Source organism: Equus asinus, chromosome 20, assembly GCF_041296235.1.
Source record: "Equus asinus isolate D_3611 breed Donkey chromosome 20, EquAss-T2T_v2, whole genome shotgun sequence".
In the NCBI taxonomy this organism is placed as follows: Eukaryota; Metazoa; Chordata; class Mammalia; order Perissodactyla; family Equidae; genus Equus; species Equus asinus.
Genome location: NC_091809.1, coordinates 34,445,731 through 34,467,294, shown reverse-complemented (window position 1 = coordinate 34,467,294; position 21,564 = coordinate 34,445,731). Strand labels below are relative to the sequence as shown.

Genomic DNA, 21,564 nt, shown 5'->3' with positions numbered 1-21,564 from the left:
CCACACCCACCTTTCCTTCCCCTCAGTAATAACTGCCATATACACCTTTGCTCGGGTATCCAAAGTGGGACATCACATGGCTTCTTAAAGAAAAAAAGTAAGTATCTAAGTTAAAAGATGCTCACAATTACATCAAATAAAAGCGAGCAACAGTTTTACACATTATTTAAACTGCAGACGCCCGTAGCACCCATCCAACAACTTGCAGGGAATGAGTGAAAAGTACAGCATCTCTAACACCAGCAACAACACAACTGTTATCTAGAAAACAGCCGCGTTGGTACCAACCAGCAGATACTCATGGGTATCTGCCTTCTACTGAGTAGTAAGAAACTGCCGAGCCTTGATTTTCTATTACATCTGAGCAGAAAAGATTTTTAAAGGCATCCAGTGGGATACCCTTGCATTTTCATATTTGAAAATAAGGAAAATGAGCCCTGTAGACTACTTTGTTCATTCAATGCCTTTTTCCTTTCTATAAAACTACAACTGACACAATGTGCTACTGTTTTAATTTTGCTGCTTCAAAAATGTATAAAATTTTAATGTACTGACTGTAGTCATTAAATGTATTCCTGCTAGAAACCAAAATTTGTCAAGCCTGGGAATAAACTTAGAAAATAAACTGTGCTTGATAGCGCTAATCTGGAAAAACTCCTGAACAATTTACACAGAGAGATCTTTCAAACTAGTCTAATAATTTCCACTCAAGACAACTCCATAGCAAAGTGTGGCCAGGATAATCACAAAAAAATTAAAGGACTATTGAGATCTCCCTATGCCATAAATCCGCTATCATCTTCCAAAGACTCTGAAGAGATGAAACTAAATTTAATCCCTTCCTCACTCCATCCATTAAAATATATTCCCAATGGATCAAAGATTTAAACATAAAAATACAACCATAAACGAAAATCACAGGAAAGCTTTATCATCTCACAGGGGAAAAGTTCTTTCTAAGTGTAAGTTTAAGAAGCCCTATAACCATAAAAGACTGATACATTTTACTACATACAAATTTTAAAATCTTCCCTAATCAAAATTTTTTTTTTAATTATGAGCAACATCAAACACAAATAATTGAGAAAAAATATTTAGAACATATCACAATGGATTAATTTCCTCAGTATATAAAGAGCTCCCACAAATCTTTAAGACCTAACAACCCAAGAGATAAATAGACAGAGATCATAAACAGAATAGTAATAGAAAAATACAAAAGAATCTTAAAACACAATAAGAAAGTATTTAATTTCACTCATATTAGAAATGTAAAAAACCACAATAAGATGCCTTTTTTAATCTACCAGGCAAAGATTTAAAAAGTTTTTAACAAACCATTTAGAAGATGTGGGAAAATAAACACACACTGTTGGTGGGAGTATAAATTGCTATAATCTCTGTGCAAGGCAATTTGGTAAAATCTACCAAAATTCAAAATGCACATCTTTCTAGCCAAGCAATTCCCCTTCTAGGAAATTATCTTATTTTCACGCATGGAAATAAGAGATGAACAGGAATATTCATTGTAGTAAACTTTATAATATCAAAATAGAATAGCAAAAAACATCCTAACTTGCTCATTAACAGAAAACTAGATGATTAAATTATGGGATATCCAGAGAATGGAATGCTAATGAGAAACACAAGTATGCCCTATTGGTCATGATTTGGAACAAACTGTAAGGCACACTGTTAAGGCAAAGAAGAAAGAGGTAGAGGTGTGTAACAGTACACATGATATGCTGCCATTCACATTTTCAAAGAAGGGGAAGAAGAAACATGTGACTACAAATGTGCAGAATATCTACTGGAGGACAGCACCAGTGCCAGCCGTTGTCTCCAAGGGGAAAAGTAGCTGGAGAAGAGGAATGATGGGGAAACAAGTTTTCACTATAACATGTGCACATAACCCTCACAGAAAAAATAACTAATTTTAAATATAATTTTTGTATCCCTCAGTAAAGGATTGGACTTTTAAATATTATTTTAAGTAGCTAGCTCTTCTTTTTCTTCTAAACAATTCCAACTGCTTTCCTGTGTTTTCATGAATCCTGTTTACTTCCTTTTAATCACCTCTTTTGCTCTTTCATTCCCCTGGTTGATTTACTTCCTCAAGCCCTTTCAAACATGAAAAAGTGCACTGTAAGCAGTATTTTTACACAGAATACTGTGAGCAGCCTGACTAATATCAGATCACTCAGGAGCTCTCCTTTTCCAGTCCTGCGCCACTTGCGAATGCTCCCTCACTGACACCCGGCTGCAGTGAGAGCCTGCCATCCCACCAACCCGACCCACGCACCACGCGGCTCTTTCAAGACTCATCCTCACAGTTTTGACTGTGCCATCACAAGTTTTAAAAAACATCTTTATGGCTGGCCTTATGGTTGAGTGGTTAAGTTCCCCTGCTCCACTTCGGCGGCCCGGGGTTTCACTGGTTCGGATCCTGGGCACGGACATGGCACCGCTCATCAGGCCATGCTGAGGTGGCATCCCACATGCCACAACCAGAAGGACCTACAACTAGAATATACAATTATGTACTGGGGGGGTTTGGGGAAAGAAGAAGAAAAAGAAGATTGGCAACAGATGTTAGCTCAGGTGCCAATCTTTCTAAAAAAAAGTCTTTAACTTCAAAATCAACATGTGTTCTGTTTTCTGTTCCCTTCTTCAGGAGCTAATGAAGATATAGCAGAAATAAAAGGTAACGAAAAGCAGGGAGGCGGGAAAGGAGCAAGCAGAGTCAATCCGCAAGGCTCCCAGAGATGGAGCGCGACTCCATATTCCTGAAGACCCCATGACTGCCTCACTCCTGACCAGGCGTCACTGCCCCAACAAGCTTTCGTAGAGCCCAAGTCGCCGACCTGAACCGCAGGAGTCACCATCAGTGGTTTAGAACTAGTTGATTCCTCATCTTCTACTGACCAACAGGCGAGGAGGCTGAGGGAAAGGGAAGTTCCTAATCCCACTGCAGCAAGGGAAGAAGCATTCTTAGAAGCAGTTAAAATCCCAAATCAGAACGTATTTCCTTTTCAAGAGAAATATTTTAAAAGTGGCTTATTTTTCTAGTAGCAGTAGTAAAGTAGTAATAATAATATCAAATAGATTCTGAGCACTTACTTCATGTGTCAAGCATTGTGCTACAGCCCTAACATAATTAATTATAATTAATTACATAATTCTCACAACCATCTTATGAGGCAGGAGCTATTATGATCCTCACGTTACAGGTGAACTGAGGCTTAGCATAATAACTTGTCCAGGGTTACTGTGCTCACAAGATTGCATTAAAGATACTTTTTAAAAATCAACCTAAAATCTAACCACCATCTAAAACGCTACTTCTATGGGAAGAATGTGGTTTTCATTTTGGTCCACATTCAGCTCATTAGCCTGGCCCTCTCTGATCTGTTTTGTTTTATCGCTTTTTTCTTTTTCGGGGGAAGGGCAGTGATACTGCTGGCCTACACTCTTTTCTGTACACCATCCCCCACATATTTGGGTTGACTACCAAGGAGGGGTGCAGGCAGATCACACAGCAAAATAGCAGCAAAGCAGGTCTCCATTCTCTCATTTCAGCGCTCCTTTTCCCACAACATAATGTCAGAATTGTTTTCATCAAATCTGTTCAAAATAGCTCATGGCACATAGCCAAGAGGTCAATAAATATTTCCTGAATTGGGCACCAAACTTTGTCCACAGAATGCTTCACAAGTATGACTCTAAATATAGATATACTAGACTCGTCAGAAAATTACGTATTCTAAACATGAATAGCATATGTCTAAGTGTAATATATATATGTGTGTATCAAATAATTCTATTAGAAAGAAAAATTAAGCAAGAATACTTCTAAAATATTTCCAACGACTGAAGATTTTCCTCCAAATGTAAAAAGCAAAATATATACAATGTACAAATATCATCCATCATTAACCATTCTTATACTACCTATGCATTCATTCTAAATGTTAGGTGATTTATATCTTTAAATTGTTTTTCTAACCACCATCTTTATAGGCATTTCCTACAATGAAATGATTAACTTCAAAAGAACAACTATTTCCTTCCTTATTACAGAATACTCATGTATTCTGGATCATCAAATATAGATATTTGCTTCAGTTCACAAATATATCTAAAGGGTAAACAATTATGCATACTTTATTTCATTAAAATTTAAGTAAAATCAATTTATTTTACTTAAACCTTTAAACACAACAGAAGAGGTCTACTTGGCTAGAAAATGGAACATTTCATGTTAGATTAGATTGTGCTTCATTAAAAGCATATTCAACGGGAGATCTAACATTGAACTGTCCAAAGAAGCTAAATGAAATTTTTAAAAAATGGCTATCTTAACAAAATCCCTATAACAAGAATAAATGCATTAAAAATATATATGTTTCATTTCAAAAAGCTATTTATAAAGCCAGGAACAAAAACAGTTTTCAATAGAAAAAGAAGTGTTTTGATATCAAATGCACACGGGCTCAAATTTTGATGATGACATTTATAAATAGTGTGGTCTGGGGCAAGTAACAATTTTTAAATTGAGTTTCAATTTAGTAATCCCCAAAAGAGGAATAATAACCTTGTAACGTCAATGTATGGATGAGAAATAATGCATGTAATGAAACAATCATATTGCAGAATATAGGTAAGAGCCTCTGTAAATGACAGCCATCATCCTCATCATCACTGAAGCCACAAAAGATTTTTATTGCTGTGATTACATAAAAATTGAGAAATAAAATAGTAGTAATTTAATAAATAAAAGGAAACAGGTCTCAACCAAGTTAGGGGGTGGTTTTCTATTTATTTGAATCCCTTTCATGAATGTGAAGGATGGTAATCAAAAATTAGAATAGAAAGCTCATATTCTACCCTCATCACATTAAAAAGGATTACAAAGTGTGTGCATATAAAATTAGATCATAAGATAATTCAGCATGACATTTCCAATCTTCTTCATAAGCAATATTTAGTGGAAATTTCACAAGTATATAAATAAGCTCCCCCCAAATTCAACTGAAATGGTTTACTGCTTTTAAATTAAATTTTGTATCTTTAGCGAAATAAGCAAAGACTAAAAGCATACTTTCTGGTATTCAAGTTTTAAAAATGTGTACTGTCTATTATAAATGTATAAAACCACTTTCAAGAAATACATAATCTCAGGCTATGCTTTCACTGGATCACTACCTACCGTCAACTGTTACACATTCTAGAATCAACATCTCATGTAAATAGTGGTTGAAGAAAAACTCTATGACAGTCTGCCTCACTGGACTCCCTTGACAGCATCCAACCACTGTGATATCAGTAACTGCAAAAAAATTTTAAAACACTAATAGAGTATGATTCCATTACTATAAGAAAAATAGTATTTTTCAATATACACACGTAGAAAAAAGCTTGGAAAACTAAATAAAAATACTGTAGATAATTTTTATTTCCATCTTTAAATTTACCCATATTTTTAACATAAAAATGTATTAGCTGTTTCATTTTTTAGTTTCATAGAAATTAACTGCATGAGTTAAAAGATCCACTCCACACCTTCTTCTCTTGAATAGCTGAATGGTAAATTTTACTATCTCATATACCATAGAAATCAGTGATAAATGTTTACTGAATAAATACATGAGTGAATTAATGATAAATTTAGGTCCCAAGCATTGGGACTATAAGTTCAAAAATAAATAAAGGCAACACTGCTATACAGGCGAAGTCAATCTAAAATGAAGAACAAAAACAAGAAAAACAGCAAATGAGAAAAGCAAAAATAAGCATCCCGACTACAGAACTAAAACAACCTAAACAGAGATTCTTTATATATCAGGATCTCAGAATCATGAAATAAACTTATATATCACGAGTTAATATGCATTTAATCCCTACTCTATGTATTTCCCATCCCAACCTATGAAGAACTAAAATCCACTGTATCTGCCTCCCGTTAGTAAAGAAATTAATGCCCATACGCTGTCCGTAAGTGCAAAGACCGCATCTACTGCCTGTCAGATTCATAAACCACATCACTTGGCTTCACTGTTCCCCTTTTCAAACACTCACAACATCCAACCCAGGGATACTCTGTTCCAACACTCAAGAACTCAAGGTGCTCTTGTGCAAGGAAAAAAACAAAAGCCATGGAATCAACATCAACATATTTCACCAAATGAAATGAGTTAGAGGCTGCCCTGGACACACAGAACGAGCGAGCTGTATTAACTTCAGCACCCCATTTGCTGACTCAATAAATAACAAAACAAAAACCCTTGCTTTGTCAGACAAATCAGAATCTAGAGATCTCAGGAAATCCTCACTGGCTAAGCAACCACTTCATTAGTCTAGGGACTACTCATTTTTGCTTTCAATCTACAGATAAAATAAACTATATAATCCTTGACAAATAAAGGTAAAGTCTGAAACAAGTTATAACTCTTCTAGCAACAAGTTAAAGGCCACTAAAATACACTATCTACATGTAGTGGTTAAATGAAAACGAGTAAAAAGTAACAAATAAAACTTAATAAAATCAATCATCTTTTTAAATGACCACTTGATAGTAAAACAGTCTTCATATCTGAGGGAACCTATAAGACTGCAGGAAGGAAGCAGACTACAGTTAGTTAACAGAAAAGTATGGCGTTGAAAATTAAGAATTAATTACGCCACAACTGATTGAGTAAAAGGTCTTGTAAAGATAATGAAGGTGGAGTATCCTTCCATATAATATTGAATTAAAGGAAATATTTCCTGCAGTGGAATTCGGACTGAACACGCCGTAGTCAGTAAGCAAGAAGCCTGCACTACTCCTACAAACGTAAGGTCCAAGAGAACTGTGGTCTTGACAGAAACTGAGCAGCCCACGCAGTACTTCTGCTTACCACTGTAAACGGGACCTCTTCCTAATGTTAATGGTCCTGCAAAGAAAAGTGCTAAGTGTAAACTTAATAAATAATAATCAGGGGAGAAAGCTAATGATCTAACTAGACTCTGACTCATGGAAGGCCTGGGGAGGTCTGGGGGCGACTAGGATGAAATCACTAGGGGGAAAAATTAGAGCTAAGCAAAAAAAAAAACAAAAAGGTACTAAGTACTAGGCCTGCATACTTAAAAAGCCCAGGGTATTGCATAAACTTATTAAAGCTTCTCTCACCAAACTAACTGAAAAAATGCCAATAAATCAAGTGTCTTCAATCTACTGTTTTACCTACTGGTGTCCTTCCCTGGGGAGGTCACTCTACTGTATGTTGTTTGAAACTGAAGTGATTTTAGCTGCCTGCTACTTATCTTATCCTGTCTGTTCCCCTGCTATTACCCAGGAAAGGATGGCAAGAGTAAAAGTGGAAGTGAACAATAACTAGTATTAGAGAACATTTCACTACTTATAAAATCACAAGTATTTTTCTCAAATCACAATCATTCTATCCTCAAACAATAGAAGCTAAACCCATACTACTGAATGTCAATCTGAGATGTATTACTCTAATTTAAAAGAAGTAGACTTCAACTCTCAGTATCAGTAATTCTTCCATTTTATTTTCTTAGAAAGGAGAATTAAGTTGCTACCTGCTTATTTAAATTTATTTCACAGGCCAGCCCCAGTGGCCTAGTGGTTAAGTTCGGCGCATTCCACTCTGGTAACCCAGGTTTGGTTCCCGGGCACAGACCTACACCACTCGTCTGTCAGTGGCCATGCTGTGGTGGCAGCTCACATACGAAAGGAGGAAGACTGGCAGCAGATGTTAGCTTGGGAAGAATCTTCCTCAGCAAAAAATAAATAAATAAATACATATCAGTTAACAGGCATTTTTCCCATTACCCTTTGTTACAGAAATCTGTTCTGGTAAATTTTATTGATTACAAAAATAATAACAAAATGAATCTTTTGAAGAGCAAAATGTAAGAGGTAAAAAGAACTTAATATAGGTAGCTCTTTACAGGATACACAGGTTCATATTTAAATTTGAATGATAAATTAAGAATTGAATATCTGCCTGTTTCTGATTTTGCTGGAACCTCATGTTAATACTATTATCTGTGGTGCTTTATATCTGATGTTTTCAAAAGATACAATGAATGCAATGCACATTTTATGATCTCTCAAACAGTTCTTGCAAAACAATGAAACTGTTTTTTAAAAGTCAATTCGGAATCATTTACTATTTCCTTGTGGTAAGATAGGCATGTTTAGAAACTGAACTAACTTGTTACTTACTGACATGCAATTCATTAAGCTACTGTTTCACTATTATAAACAGAATTCCAGTTAAAAATCCACAACAATTGAAAACAACACTACTACTTTTGTGGATCCATGGTTTCCACTTTAGAAGTAAGGTTGGACTTTTTTTTTCACTTACTGAAGCTCAGAATATGATTCATATTCCTTCCACGCACTTATTACTTATGTGAACTCAAGTAATTTACTTAAGATTTCTGAAGTTCAATCTCCTCATCTGAACAGAATAACCATGCCCAATCATTCCGCAATCAAAGTGATTAAACAGTATATTAAGTACCTACATAACACAACATTAGTAAATAATAGGTGCTAAAAAGTGGAAAGTATAATAAAAGAAAGATGTTTCATGAATCCAGGTTTTGGAGTTACTAAAAAATGTTAAACCCCTTTAGAAGAGGAATCAAAATTCTTATAAGGACTGTTTTTCAAATAACTGAATTATCATTATCTCACCTAAAGAGATGAATTAATACATAATTCTTTAATATCACAATTATCCAGTCAGTGTACAAAGTTTTCCAAATGTCACGAACATTTTTTTAACAGTTGGTTTGTTTGAATGAGAAAGTCCACACGTGATATTTTAGTTAACAGGTCTCTTAAGTCTCATGATTTAAGGATTCCTTCTCCTCCCTTTTTTTGGTCAAAGATTTGTTAAAGAAACCAAGTCCTATATAATTTCTAACATTCTGGATCTTGCTGATTACATCCCAACAGTATTGTTCTATAAGTTTCTCTGTCTCTCATAGCTTTTTGACAGGCATTAGTTCTTAAAAGTTTTATTGAATGCTTTAGTTTGATGTTTTCTGCCTTATCTACCAGCCTTCCCAAACAAATATTAATCAAAGGAACAGCAAAATGGTAAGATGGTAGAAAACACAAAGACAAAAGGAACAAAAGGGCCATAGACAATATATTCTTGCAATGATTTTAACCAGGTATAATGGGGGCAGCTATCTAAAGTACAGCACATTAAGAGGTTCCAAGTATTGTTTGACTTCTGACCTAACTGGGCTCTTGCATCCACTACTGCCATCTATGCCATTTCTACGTCCTCCTACATGATCTACTAAGAACAATGGCAATACCTGCACACACCTGAACAATCTATGACTAATACTAAGACTCTACCCAGGCAGTTTGCCACTAATTAGCTCCTACTATTTTAGAAGGACAACATAAAAGCTGCATGAACTATGGAATATTCTTAAAGTAGATGACAGAAACATAACCACTCCTATTTGGGCAGAAAGAAGGAACAATCAATATCTTGGAATAAATTATCAATTCAGTGAAAACAACTGAAATGCAGGAATATCCCATTCTAGAATACTAAACTTAGTTCACCAACTCTTAAACATTTGAAAATAAATGATTAGTAGGAATCAAGAGGTCAAAGATTTACCTGTAACAGGCTGCCTATCTAAGAAAACAGATTCATGGCATAATGTAACACAGAGGGATACACTAATAAACCTTCATGAGCTTGGAAATCCAACAAGTTAGTACCAGGTAACACAGATTTACCAAGGAGAATTTGACAATCTCCTCCCAGTTCCCAAAAAAAATGCTGTTACTATTTCGTCAGTGTCAGAATCTCTAAGTCAAAGAATAGTTAAAACAGTAAAAGATTCTACAAATATCAACTATATCCACAAGCTAACAAGTTCTTAAGTGAACAAATGGAAAAGACAATTCATCATGCTCTGGTTTTTCTGCTAGCATCAAACAACTAGCCAGGGATTACCATCCATTACATCATTTTCAAATATAAAATACAAAATAGATACCAGCACAATAAAAATATCAACTTAGATTAGCACAGCAATTTACTATTTTCAAGGAACTCTGAGATATTTCAAAGCAAATGACAAGTGACAAAGAGAAATTAAACCAAGGGAAGGATGTGAATTTTACCTCTAAAATACAGATTTTAGGGAACAAAACTTTTAAAAGCAGAAAAAGCACTGAGAATTGAATTCACTTTAATATTTCAATAAACAACATAGTCTAACATTAAAAAGCTTAATAATAAAAACAGATGATAGACATTTCAGGAAACGGTATACAACAAGAAAGTATGGTCATTTACAGCACTGTTTTCCAAGGAAAACACTAGGGCTGTTGCTTCAAGTGTGGTTTTAAAACAGAGATTCTCAATCCTTTTTTCTGCCCCAAAATAGTTGAAGGATACGCACACACTCATTAGCAACAATAACTTATAACCTAGTTAGAGATTTATTTTGATTAACAGCAGTTTAAAAGCTGAATTATCTTTGAGAGTGTCAAGCCTGTTGGGCATTCAAAACTTAAAGTGAAAATTCTTTTAATTAGAATTTAATTTAGTTGAAATCAGCAGCACAAAAGAAGTTAGTTTTAAAGAGGGTTGGGGAGGGAGGAAAAGCTGAATAAAATGAAGTCTCTGGTCAGCAAAAGGCAATACGAGGAAAAAAGGAGGCAGGCAAAAAGTAAACTTTGTATAATACCTTGATTCACTGATGAAACAGACATAAATCATTAACCAGAACATCTGGGAATATCAGTAAGGGTACCAATATCCTTCCCCATAACATTCTGGAAACGAAACCAAGGTGACAGAATGCTCAACTGCATGGACCCTGGTGGTGAATCAATATGGGGGTAATTTTTATGCTGTTATTGACATTTTTGTTAGACTATCATCTCTGAAACTAAAACATCTGCCTTACCGAATATCTGGCGCAGATGTCTATGATAACAAAGCAGAATTTGGCCAGTAGCTACTTACTGCTGAAAAGAATGAAGGGCTAGAGAAATATCTGGTTAGAGAACACAAACAACATGAAAGAACTATTAGCACTTAAGGAAATTTCAGAGATTCGAATACTTTCAAAGTTAGAAGAAATCTTGAAGACCATCTATTCTGAATCAGCTGGTAAACTAAAGTCTAGAAATTCATGTTTCCTTTTACTATCTTATGATTATAAGGTAAATTTTCACACAGTATCTCATTTTAATTCTGATACCAACAAAAAGTTAGTGGTGTGATAAAGAAAACAACACTGTCCCTGTATTACAGACGGGGAGACTGAGGCTAGCCCAAGGTCACACAATTTATAAGCGTAATTATCTCTTAGGTTATCTGCGAAGGAACAGCTAAAATGTCTCCTCCACTAAGAAATTTTCGAATTATTCTCCAGTCCAAAGCATTCTTCTTTCTGCTTTCCTACATAACACTTTCAAAAACACTTTCAAAATACTTTCAAAAATACAAGAGAAACAGGCATAAAGAGGTTAACTGACTTGCCCAAGGACACGAGGGTGGAACTGGGAGTCTGACTCCAGAGATTATGCACTTAACCACTAACTTATTGCCCCAAAATGGCCACTAAGTATGATCTCTTCTGCTATAATACATTACTGTAACACGAATTTATGAGGTTGGTAAATAGGAGAATATGTCAATATGACTCAGATTATATATAACAATTTTTCCCACACATTAATGCTTTTGGCCAGATACAACCAGTTTAACACAAAGTTCACTACTATAAGAGAAATGTAGTAAAGTGCAGGGGATCACTGTACTGTGCATGATGCCCACTCATGCCACTTTGTTGCTAGTTCGATTAGGTCCCATACTAAGCCTTGGTAGGGCTTTTCCCACGGCACTTCCTCATTTTTGTACACTTTACCCTTGTCTCTATAATTTAGCAGTCTCAACCTTTCATCACACTCCTTGCTATCAAGCAACCAACACCTTTTCTTAAAGATAGAGTCCTCTATTTACTGCAATATTTGTTTACCTACTAACAAGTTGACATATCTTTTGAACTGTGCTATTATTAGGACTGTTACTGCTTTTACCAGTGCTCTGGATACAAAGCTGCATACATTTTGAGTGATTTGTGGAACCCATCTTTACCAGATCTTTTATTTTTAGTGCATGATTTGTAAAACCACAAGATTTTTCAGAAATACATATATCACATCATAGCAAAAATAAATGTAGAAAAAACGATGTTTTAAAACCAGTATCAATATTTACTATGTACTCCTTTATGGCCAATCAGATCTTCCAAGTCTTACTACAGAATAAAATTGCTACCATCAAAAATCCTGGGCACATAACACAAGAGAACAGCTCTTAATTCCCTCTCATCTCAGTACCTTTCTGTGTAAACCAAAAGCCAGGAGTTCCTCAGAATGTATGTACAGAGAACTGCAAAAACATGCTAGGACTGGCTCCTAAACTTGATTGGGCAACACAATCACTTGAGAAGCTTAAAAAAAATACGAGTTCCCCCACCCCCACACAGAAACCAGATCCTAGAATCTGCATTTGAAGTTCTTCAGTTGATTCTATTTATCCAACAGCCTAGTTGTATAATGATCAAGTACTTATGTAAGAAAGAAACAAGCACAAAAATTAAGCCACAAAAATATGCTTTTACTTTCTGAAATGATCAATAATTCAAGTGAAATAAATAGCATTCCTTAAAGAAGAGTATTAAAATTGTATAAATGGCCATTGTTTAATGTTATTGGTCATAACAGTTTACAACATTGTGAAATTTCAGTTGTACATTATTATTTGTCAGTCACCATATATATATATATGTGGCTCTTTGCCCCTTTTGACAACCCCACAACCCCCTTCCCCTCTGTTAACCACTAATCCGTTCTCTTTGTTCGTGTATTTATCTTCCACATATAAGTGAAATCAGACAGTGTTTGCATTTCTCTATCTGGCTTCTTTCACTTAACATAGTACCCTCAAGGTCCATCCATATTTTTGCAAAATGAGACGATTTTGTCCATTCATCAGTCAATGAGCACTTGGGTTGCTTCCACTTCTTGGCTGTTGTGAATAATGCTGCAATGAACATAGGGGTGCATAAGTCTCTTTGAACTGTTATTTCAAGTTCTTTGGATAAATACCCAGTAGTGAGATAGCTGTGGCATACGGTATTTCTATTTTTAAGTTTTTGAGAAATCTCCATACAGTTTTCCATAGTGACTACACCAGATCACATTCCCAACAGCAGTATACGAGGAGGGTTCCCTTTTCTCCACATCCTTTCCAACATTTGTTGCTTTCTGTCTTGGTAATTATAGCCATTCTAACAGGTATAAGGTGATATTGTAGTTTTAATTTCATCTCCCTCATGATTAATGATGTTAAACATCTTTTCATGCATCTGTTGGCCATCTGTATATCTTCTTTAGCAAAATGTCTGTCCATATCCTCTGCTGATTTTTTGATCAGGTGATTTGTTTTTTCGTTGTTGAGTTGTATGAGTTCGTTATATATTTTGGAAATTAACCCCTTGTCAGATATATGATTTGCAAATATCTTCTTCTAGTTTGAGAGTTGTCTTTTCATTTTTTCCTGGTTTCCTTTGCCTGGCAGAAACTCTTTAATCTGATGCAGTCCCACTTGTTTATTTTTTCTTTTGTTTCCCTTGCCGGAGCAGACATGATGTTCGAAAAGATCCTTCTAAGACCTATGTCAAAGAGTGTGCTGCCTATATTTTCTTCTAGGAGTTTTATGGTTTCACATCTTCCTTTCAAGTCTTTAATGTATTTTGAGCTAATTTTTGCGTATGGCAAAAGATGATGGTCAAGTTTCATTCTTTTGCATGTGGCTGTCCACTTTTCCCAACACCATTTATTGAAGAGATGTTCCTTTCTCCATTATATGTTCTTGGCACCTTCATCAAAGATTAGCTGTCCACAGAGGTGTAGTTTTATTTCTGGGCTTTCAATTCTGTTCCATTGATCTGCGTGTCTGTTTTTTGCAGCAGTATCATGCTGTTTTGATTACTCTACCTTTGTATTATATTTTGAAGTCAGGGATTGTGAAGCCACCAGCTTGGTTCTTTTTTCTCAGGATTGCTTTAGCTATTTGGGGTCTTTGGTTGCCCCCTAAGAATTTTAGGATTCTTTGTTCTATTTCTGTGAAGAATGTCATTGGGATTCTGATTGAGATTGCATTGACTCTGTAGATTGCTTTACGTAATATGGACATTTTAACTATGTTTATTCTTCCAATCCATATGCATGGAACATCTTTCCATTTCTGCATGTCATCACCGATTTCTTTCAATAATGTCTTACAGTTTTCATTGTATAGGTCTTTCACCTCCTTGGTTAAATTTATTCCCAGATATTTTATTCTTTTTGTTGCGATTGTAAATAGAATTGTATTCTTGAGTTCGCTTTCCATTAGTTCACTATTAGAGTATAGAAAAACAACTGATTTTTGTAAGTTGATTTTGTACCCTGCAACTTTGCTGTAGGTGTTGATTATTTCTAATAGTTTTCTGATGGATTCTTTAGTGTTTCCTACATATAAAAAATGACGTTGTCTGCAAACAGCAGGAGTTTCACTTCTTCCTTGCCAATTTGGATATTTTATTTCTTCTTCTTGCCTAATTGCTCTGGCCCAAACCTCCAGTACTATGTTGAATAAGACTGGCAAGAGTGGGCACCCTTGTCTTGTTCCTGTTCTCAGAAGGATAGCATTCAGTTTTTCCCGTTGAGTATATTGTTGGCTGTGGGTTTGTCATATACAGTAAATGGTCATTTCGTTAATCCTTTAATTCAGAATTGATCAATTCAAATATGGAAGGACTGTTTACTAGCTATATACGACTCATAAGAGGCCTGAATGAGTAGAAACAGTAACATAACGACCAACTAAGCCCTCTAACTAGTTGCCTGATATACAAATAAGGCCCTCTATGTGGGAAATGAAGCAAAATCATGGTGTTTGTAATATATGCACATGTAGGGAGTTTCATTTTCTTGGCAGAGAGTTCTGGCAATCCGTAACAAGGAAAGTCACCATCTTCTTTTGACTTCTTAATTTTGGAATTCTTGGGTCTACTGGGGAAAATTATTCTCATTAAGGCTGTACCAATACCATTTGCACTATTACTAACCACACTGTTTAATATACCTCAACATAATTTAAACTTACTTCTCCATATACATTTCTTATTTAAATGCTTGTACGAATCTACCACCACTGGTAGAATGTTTACAGCTACTCCAGTACATAACATATTACAACTGCAAACATTCTAGATGGCAATTAGAGAAGGTATGCTTGTACAAAATACTCCAGGAAACTTCATGGCATGCTATGTACTTATATATATGTCTTGAAATATCTGTGATCCAGAATACTTACAAGAAGACAACAAAATTTTAATTTGGGGGCTAAAAAACTGCTCATTTTACATAGAAAGAAGCAAAACTTATGTGGGGCACCTAACATGATTAATTTAGATCTCAAATTATATTTTTATCTGGGCTTAACCTAGTTGTCCCCAAAAATATATATGATGTCTTAATTTTATTTTCCAAACCCCATCAAAGACTTATATTTCATAATACTACATTAAAAATAAAATGTAGTATACTTAAATAATCTACGAGTTTTTATTTGTCTAAGCCTCAAATATTTTGACTCACTTGGTAGTTCTGCTATCTGAAATTTAAAATGATGTAAATGGAGATATAGGGTAATCAAGAGACATCCCCAAGGCACCAACATGCTACTATGCTCAATGAAACGCACATTTCACTGAAAATGGACAAAATCACTGCTTCAGTTAAACCAAAAAATACCCCAGGAGGTATTTTATCTGACACAAAGGATGTGGTTTACCATCTATAGCAGCTAAATTTTAATCTTCTATTTGTCAGAACTACTTGCCAAAGGCAAATGACAGCATGTAATAATGTACTGAAATTTTCTGTAATTGTCAGCAGGTGCTGTAACAGTAATGGAGAAAAGCGAATGATACACGAGTCCAAGATATCATCACAGCCCCCTTGTAACCATTATTAAATAACATATTGCAGGACATGTCAAAAATAGTGTGCCCTATCTCAGTTGCATTAAATGAATTCTGCATTAATGAAATATTAAAATTAAACTAAAACTCTGAAAACAAGACTGGTTCCCTTATCTTAAATTTTTATGCTGCAGATAAAAATTTTAATAGTACACATGTTCATAATGCTACATAAGCTACTTAAAAACAGATTTATTTCAAATAGATACAGCGCTCTGTAACAGCCAAAATGACAAATCTTACATGAAGACACTATGAGGTTAGGAGTCATCATACTTTCTCTGTAAAGGGCCAGATAATAAATATTTTAGGTTTCTTGGACCATACAGTCTCTGTCACAGTTATTCAACTCTGCCTTTGTAGAAGGAAAGCAGCCACAGACAACAGGAAATGAATGGACATGGATGTTTTCCAATAAAACTTTATTTATGAAAACAAGGAGGGCATTAGTTTGTCAACCAGGCACTAAGTGAATGCAGAAAACTGCACCCAGTTGAACCCAGCCACTTAGGAATACACAGAATGCACACACCTCACCAGGACAATGAGCCACCCCATCCACATATGGTGTTATGACTTTCCACCTGATTTCTAATCAGTCCGCTTCCACCACTTCACAGCTCACAAGCTGCAGCCCTCCTAATACAGGTGGCCGTGTCCCGCACCTTATCCTCCTCTGGTAGCCACCACAGACTCTCTTGAATTGGGCCAGCCTAGATTTCTTGCCTACTTCTGAACCACTCGCTGTGTTCAAATGAGTGTACTGTGCTGCCTGATACGGGCTTGAGCCATGGACTTCATCCCTGCAAAGGACGGTGAAGCACCTACTTGATCCCTAAGGAACCAAGCCTGGGGTAAGAAAGGATTCCTAAACAGAAATCAGGGGCCTTTGCAAAAAAGAGAGAGGGAGAAAGAGAAAGGAAAACATGTACTACTACAACTTCTATGTACTATAGCTACAGAGTGGTATAGCTTCATATGTGATTAACTTATGCAAACTAAACAATATCTACTCAGCACTGGGCATGATTCCAAGTAGTCTAAAGACAGGCATTTTTAATAAAACAGAGCTTCTAAAAAATCTAACTCAGTGTATTTCATCTGGTACTCAAATGAAAAAACAGCAAATGTGCTTCATTGCTGGGAAAAAACTGAGAAATTTAGCAAAGATAGTATGCTTTTATTCTGTTAAGTAAATTTTAAAAGTCTTCAAGGATTCTTTTAACTAGGCAATACTTTTACCTTGTCCACTGACCTCAGAACTAAGCCATGGATTAAGTACAGGTCATGGATATTGAAGTGAGCAACCATAAACTCTCCAAAGAATCTATTCTCAAAGCTTATAAGGACAACTGTAAGCTTGCTTAAGTCCAGTCAATTAGATAACAGATCATCTCATCAAGACTATATATTGATTTTAGAAGTTAATATGAAATGCTTTTAAAAAACTACTTCCCTTTATGACCTCCACTCAAACCATATCTAAAAATTACTTCCCTGAACTCACCAATTCTTTTTCCATCACTACAACTTTGATTGTACTGTCTAGCCCCTCTCCTTTGAATATAACAGCCTTTTACTCGTTTGCTTGGTAAACAACAACAAAGACTTCAAGACTCAACTTAAGCAACACTTCCTCTCTGAAGTCCTTCTTCCCACTGATTATCACTGTTTTATTCTGGTTAATGATAATGTTTCCAGTGTTTACTCAGTAATCATGATGCTGGCTTTTGGAAATAGATACATACACACAGATTTTATCATGTTAAGGCAAACAGCCATTTATTCTTTTTGTCAAGAATGGATGTTGAATTTTAACAAATGTGTTTTCCAAATCTACAGAAGTGATTAAATGAGATTTTTCACTTGATTTATTCATATGATGATTTACAAAAGAAACTATCTTTGCATTTCTGGGAGAGGAATAATCACATCTGACCACAGTGTATTACTCTTTAATGAGCTTTGGATTCTGTTAATATTTATAGGATTTTTACACTGATACGCACTTGTGAGACTGATCAAGTTTCCTTTCTGCAATCTATGCCAAGTTTTGATAGCATCTTTTAAAAATGTTAAAACTGTTGCTTTTTTTTCTATTCTCTGCATCAGTTTAAATGGCCAAGTATTATCCCTTTCATAAAGGTATGGCAAATTTCCCCTCCAATATCATCCAAGTCTTGTGGATTAGGCTGGGAAGAAGGAGGGCTGCTCTTTAACAAGTTTTTCTATTTGTTCTATCATAATTGCTCTGCTTCAATTTTCTCTCTCTTCTAGGGTCAGCTTGGCAGTTATAACTTTCCTAGCAAAATCATCCAGTTCATTCAGTTTCTCAAATTTGTTTCATCAAAGTTGAGCAAATCTTACAGTTCTTTGAATTAATTTTTTTCTGTCTCTATGCTCATTTCCAAATGAAACTTCTTAACAGATTAGTTATTTCATTGTTTTCTAAAAGAAAACAGTTCTTTCATTTCTCTAATTAGGTCAGCTTACTGAAAATGTTACTTAATTTTTCAGTGCCTTAGTTTAGCAATAACAGTTCCTATTTTATAAGGTTATTGTGAGAACTAAATGCGCTTATATATGTCAAGTGTTTAGAACACATCCTAGTACTCAATGCATTCCATATGTATTAATTTCTCCTTTGATCTCTGAATGAGTTTCCAATTGCTGCTGTAACAAATCACCCCAAACTTAGTGGTTTAACACAACACAAATTTTACTTTATCGTTTTGGAGGTCAGAAGTCCAAAATCAGTCTCACTGGGCTGAAGTCAGGGTGTCAGCAGGGCTTGAGGGGAGGAGAAAATCTGTTTCTTGCCTTTTACAGCTTCGAGAGGCCATTTGTATGCCCTGGCTCATGGCCCCTTCCACACGACTCCAACCTCCTGCTTCTGTCATCACATCTACTACTCACTCTTACTCTTCTGGCTTCTCTCTTATAAGGACCCGTGTGATTACCTCGAGCTCACCCAGATATCCAGGATAATCTTCCCCTGTTAATATCCCGAACTTAATCACATCAGCAAAGTCCCTTTCGCCATCTGTGGTCAGCTGATATGGGTCCCAAAGACAAGCTCCTGTCCTGATCTCTAGAATTTGTGAATGCTACCTTACTTGGAAAAAGGATCTTTGCAGATATGATTAAGGATGTTGACAAAAGGAAATAACCCTGGATTATCTATCTAGGTGGTCCCTAAATGCCCTCACAAGTATCCTCATAAGAGAGAGGCAAAGGGAGACTAGGCTCACAGAAGAGGAAAAAAGCAATGTAAAGACAGACCCAAAGCTTGGAGTAAAGCAGCCAAAAGCACAGGAATGCCAGCAGCCACCAGAAGCAAGAAAAGGTGAGGGACCAATTCTCATGCAGAGCTTCTGGAAGGCACATGGCTCTGCCAACACCTGGATTTCAGGCTTCAGGCCTCTAAAACTGTGAGAGAACCAATTTCTGTTCTTTTAGCTACCAAGTTTGTGGTAATTTGTTGCAGCAGCCACAGTAAACTCATACATCACGTAAAGGAACATATTCACAGGTTCCAGAATTTGGATAGGAACATATGTGAGAGGCCATGATTTAGCCTACCAGTCTTCATTAATTTCTCTCTTCACTCTCTCAGGATATATTTTAGTATTTTCTGTCTCCTGAAGTTAGATGGATAATTCATTTATTCTTTCTTGCTTAACATGTACATTTTAAGACAATCTTTCTATATAGTTTTACCTAGATTCCAGCGGTTCTAATATATCTTGTTTTCCTCATCATTTTCTACATTTTTTAAATTCCCTCTTTGATCTAAAAACTAAAGAATTTTAATTTCCAGGTCGTAGTGTTTCTGTTCTGTATTTTTTTTAATCATTAATTTCTACTTTTACTGCAATGTGATCAGAGAACACTGCTTAACTATTTCTACTTTGGGGGATTTCTTGAGTGTTTTTAATGCCCCAATATGTGAGTAGTTTCTGTATCATTTCAAGACAACTTCAAAAGAAGGTATGTTGGGCTTTTAGAGTATAAAGTTCAATCTATTTCAATTAGATTTACCTTATGTTGAGTTTTTCTAAATCTTTTTTCATTCACTGCTATCACTAATGTTTCTATTTTTCCTTATTTCCTATAGTTTTGACTTTGTTAATGCTGTTATTTGAAGCATAAATAATGTGTACCCTTAGTCACTGTAAATTTTCTTTGTTTCTGATCCTTTCTTGCCTGAATTCAACTCTGTCTGATATCAAACCTATACTCCTCCTTTCTTGCTAGCTATTGCTTCAAATAATCCAGACAATCTTCTTCTATGCTCTGAAAACAAAGCTGCCATGAGAAAGTAACATTAACCGTATATAAAATGAAGACACTTATGAAAAGCAGTGGTACAACACAGGTCACCCTTAGAGACACGTCATACCAAGAGTTACGCCTTGCCAAAATCTAACATTGCATAAAAGGTAAGAAACTGTTAAATGCTGAGCACCACTAATGTTTTTAAAGTTCAGTATAAAAGACATTTCCCTTCTATGAGCATTTCCTAATGCTGTCTTCTTTTATAACCATGCACACACAGGCTCCGCAAGTTATATATCATGAATCACGTTAACAATTGCTTCTGAGATGTCTTTCTATCTTCACTGGAAATACATATGCAAAAAAAAAACAAAGAAAAGGGCAGAAATTTCAGTACTATCTATTTTCCTTTTCTGATTTCTGAATAATTTTAATTAAAAAGAAAAAAACAAATATTGTATAGTCCTCGAGGATTATTCTGACTTGTTAAATAAATACTCCAGTCAGAGAAACAGGCATATACTTATCACTGGCATCAGCTTTGCAGGTTAAAAGCACTAGCTTGGCAGTCAAACCTGAACCTGAATTCAAATCCCAGTGCAGCTGATTACCATGGGACCCAGGCAAGCTATTCAACTTAAGCATCAAGGTCCTTATATGCAAAGTTGGATTAACACCACCTACCTGAGAAAGACACTGGGAGAATAAAATGTGACACTGCACACAAGGGACTTGGCCAAGCACCTACTACATATTAAGTCCTCACAAACTGTTGTTATTGTGCAGACTCTCAGGTAAAATATCAAGACCAACTCTGACTACTTTTTAAAGTCTGCTGACATTTAAGAGGCATTTAACGTCATGTAAACTCAAATTCTGAATAATGTCATTACGTGACTTAAAACACACTGTAAAGAATCAAATATGTTAAATAATATCTACTTATCACAAAGCTGGTAACTGAAAAACAGACAAACTTACCCACGGTATCTCATTGCTAAAGAGTGGAATGTAAAATTCCTTATATGATACACACGACCTGGCCTTTGCATATCTGTCCAGCATCACATCTGTCAATCAGCCATAACAATTGTTAGTTCTCCACCCTGATCATGCTGTTTCGAATTCTTTACAGAGGTGGTTCCCTATACCTTGAATGCATTCCATCCTCCATCACAACTG

The 21,564-nt window shown here is 35.6% G+C and overlaps 1 protein-coding gene across 2 annotated transcripts in view; it reads right to left on the bottom strand.

The window, feature by feature from the left end:
- Nucleotides 1-21,564, bottom strand: part of ARHGAP32 (Rho GTPase activating protein 32) — a 319,072-nt gene that overhangs the window by 221,635 nt on the left and 75,873 nt on the right. The window lies entirely within an intron of this gene.